Genomic DNA, 4,314 nt, shown 5'->3' on the forward strand with positions numbered 1-4,314 from the left:
CACTCTTTCTCTCTCTCTCTCTCTCTAAAATAATAACAATAACAATAATAACAACTAAACCCACAATGACCTCTCGGTATCCCTTCTATTTTTTCCAGTGTTTTATACATGTTTTTGTTCCTTGCCATCATCCTCAGATGACAAGAGGGTCCCTCAAATCTCTGAATCACGTTCAGGTATGTTTGACCCAGTAGCTCCACATATTAGACCATATGTTATATGCCTACAGAATTCTCCATGTGACATTCCTACTGCTCGGCACTTATGTTCCTTTGGTACCCTAAAGATCCCATGTCATTGTATTCTGGCAAGCCTAGGCTGGATTGGAAACCACTGTCAGTCCATTCGTTGCTTCTTTGAAGGTAATGAACCTTTCCAGCCTCTTTATTTGCTTATTCATTTGCCAGCATGCCACCCCCTGATCAATATATAAATCCCACATGTTCCAGAACTTTATCTGTACTATTCATTTGTATATCCCCATGTCCTAGAATGTTGTCTGGCATATAGTAGGTGCACAGGAAATATGTGTTGAATAAAATTATGATTGAAGGAGACTCTGCCACTATCCCAGTCCAAGCCACACTGCTTTTTTACCTAATTAATCATGTCACCTAACTGGTCCCACTGCCTCCGGACTTGCTCACCCCGGAACAGTTCTGCACACACTGAGTGGGATTTCCTTCTAAAGCAGAAAGATATATCATTTCTCTACTTCCAACCCTCTGATGGCTTCTATGTGTCATTGGTATGAAGTCTAAACTCTTGAGATAAAACCCTCCAATGGTCCTTCACAATCTGGCTCAAGACTCCTGTTCTATTTCCGTTTTGAGTATTTCCCTTCACTGTAGTGTGCTTGCCTCCCTCCTCTCCCAGCTGGATGTCTCTCCTACTCCTCCTTCTTCTTTCTGCTCCAGTGTCATTTCTCCAGGAGTCCTCCTCTCCTCCCCTGACCCGGGGGGGCTCCTTCTGTTTTATGCCCCCACCACACCCTTAACTGCTCCTACCATGACACGCATGCACTCACTCACAGATACATTACTGGAAACCCACCAGATACCACACACCAGGCTGGATCCCAATGACACGGTGATCAAGATAAACATGGAGCTTACAGTGTGGTGTGAATGTAACGTATCAAACAAATCATCAAATAATTAACTAAAACTGTGATGAGCGTTCCAAAGCCAAAGTGCAGGAATGATGAGAACAATTTAGTAATGGGAGGAGGGGCCTGACCTATTCTGGAGAGTCAGAATAGACTTCCTAGGCAAAGATAATGGTTAAAACTAATCCCTGAGCACATGCACCCCAATGTTCATAGCAGCAATGTCCACAAGAGCCAAACTGTGGAAGGAGCTGAGATGCCCTTCACCAGACGAATGGATAAAGAAGACGTGGTTCATATATACGACGGAATATTACTCAGCCATCGGAAAGGGTGAATACCCACCATTTGCATTGGTATGAATGGAACTGGAGGGCATTATGCTAAGTGAAGCAGAGAAAGACAATTATCATATGGTTTCACTCATATGTGGAACATAAGGAATAGTGTGGAGGACCACAGGGGAAGGGAGGGAAAACAGAATGGGAAAAAATCAGAGAGGAAGATGAACCATGAGAGACTCTGGACTCCGGGAACAAAACTAAGGGTTACAGAAAGAAGGGGGATGGGGGAGGGGTTAACAGGGTGAGGGGTAGTAAGGAGGGCACGTGTGGTGATGGCACTGGGGGTTATACCCAACTAATGAATTGTTGAACACTGCATCAAAAACTAATGATGTATTATATGTTGGCTAATTGAACATAATAAAATAAATAAATAAGTAAGTAAATAAATGTGAGAGAAAAAAAACAAAAAACTAATCCCTGAATAATAGCTACCCGGGGAGAGAGTGACCAGGGGCTATCTTAGGCAGAGAAACATTATGTTATTATAATTCTTTGTTTAATACATCTTCCCAATTGAACATGTCTGTCTTCTTGTGAATGCATAAATAGATTTATTATTACCTCAATATATCAATTAACCAGTTACTTTGTCACTAAAATTGCAGAATAATTAAGTCAGAGCCGTAGTGAACTAAGGTATTAAGAGGTGTCAAGATCAAAAACACAATTGAAGATTCAAGTTTATGTCAATGCTCAGCTACAAACAACACGATGATTAGATCAACATTTCTCATGCTGCATTTCCTGGTACCCTGGTGTATTAAGATGAAAATCCTTTGGAGTCAAGGGACAATTTATTGGTGCATGTAGTTGAAAAATGTAACATTAGGTCTAGATTCAGGCATGGTTGGACACAGGCCTTCATCAAATGCCTGTCCCTGGAGCCAGGGGATTGAGTTAACCCAATCTGAACCCATGGGCTGAGAGAAGAGGTGAGATAACTCCCAAAGGAAAGTTAAAGTGCAGATATCAAACATGAGGAATTGATACTGTGTTGCTGGGCAGGCAAAAATACCAGTTACTCACGACCAGTGACTCTGCTAGGTCAGCGGTATTCACGCTCCTTGGTTTCAGAACTGCTTTTTATTCTTAAGAGTTAATGAGGACACCAACAACACAGAATTGCTTGCACCCTCCCCTTTCTTACTTCTATACATTGGGTCATTCAGTCTTTTCTGCCAGGATTGACGTTCCCTGAATTTTTCATCTGATTACTTCTCAGATGGATCTTATCAGATGGACCAGGCTTATCTTCAAACACACAGTTATGGCCCCTTATCTTTATGAAGCTTTTCTTGACACCTTTCCACAGCAGGCACCACTTCTCTATGATTCTTTGTTACACTATATGTTATATGTTGTCATATCTCTGAAACCTTTTTTATAATCTTTAATTTACTTCTCTATCTAACCTACTAGGCCATTAGCTCCTGCGGGACGTTATCTTTGTATTCTTACCGCCTTAACACGGTGCTTAAAGAATGTTTGTAAAATGAATGAAGGCATAAAGAAAAAAATATGCAAGATAAATACCATATGATTTCATTCACATGTGGAATTTAAGAAACAAAGCAAATGAACAAAATAAAAAAGAGACAAACAAAAAAAACCAGACTTTTAACTATAGAGAACAAACTGGCTGTTGCCTGATGGAAGGTGGGTGGGGGGATGGGTGACATAGGGGAAGAGAAGCACTGAGTAATGTATAGAATTGTTGAATCACTATATTGTACACCAGAAACTAATATAACTCTGTGTGTTAATTATACTGAAATTTAAAAATCATAATAAATTAATTAAAAATAGAAAAGAATATGCAAATGATTCTGACATTCTAATAACAGAGAGCTGGACTGGGGAGAAGACTAAGTGTTAAAGGGAAAAGTACCCAAATAATATCACTCTCTAAATCTCTCTAAATACTTTGATAGCCTAATTAGATTAGGAAAACTTATACAGCAAACTTGCAGGTATAATATGCCTGCACAATAATGAGGAATGTATTTTTTAATACTAATTTTGTAAAATGTTAATATCAAGCTTATAGAACATAACAAAACTTGGACTTGAGTGACTTTCAGATTTTATATAATTATATAGCAGCAGTTCTCAAACATTTTAGTCTCAGAAACTTTTACTCTCTTAAAAACTAGAGATCCCCAAAAGCTGCATTTTTTTTAAAGAGAGATGGGGGAAAAGAGGGGAGGGGCAGAGGGGGAAGGAGAGAGAATCTTAAGCAGGCTCCACACTCAGTGCTCAGCACTGAGCCCCACACCGGATCATGACCTGAGCAGAAATCAGGAGTCAGACGCTTAACCAATTAAGCCACCCAGGTGCCCCAAAGAGCTGAAAATTTTAATGTGGGTTATAGCTAGTAATATTTACCGTTTTAGATATTCAAACAGAGACATTTTTTTACTTGTTATGGTAACAATATGTAACATATTTTATGAAAAATAACTATCAATTTAAAAATAGAAGTATTGGCGAATAGAGTTGCATTATCTATGTTCACAAATTTCTTTAATGGAAGACAACCTTCTGTCGGCTCCTGTATTCACTCTGATGTGACGCATTGTTTTTCTACACGTCAAGAAAAACAATGCGTCACACAAACATATAATTAGAAAAGAGAGGAGTATTTTCATTGCCTTTCCTGATAATTGTGGAGTTCTCCTTCTCTACTATACTAAAACTCAACAAGTGGTCATTTTTTAGCCATTATTTGCACTGTGGCATCTAAAACCTTCAGTGAAGCTTTCCTCCTCCATTACAATAATATCCATTGGTCTATCTTTTTCTTTGAATCCATCTCTTCCCCAGGGATGACTTTATAATATCAGGCATGGTCGTTTGGAA

The sequence above is a fragment of the Ursus maritimus genome, unplaced genomic scaffold (genome assembly GCF_017311325.1).
Source record: "Ursus maritimus isolate PB19 unplaced genomic scaffold, ASM1731132v1 scaffold_10, whole genome shotgun sequence".
NCBI lineage: Eukaryota > Metazoa > Chordata > Mammalia > Carnivora > Ursidae > Ursus > Ursus maritimus.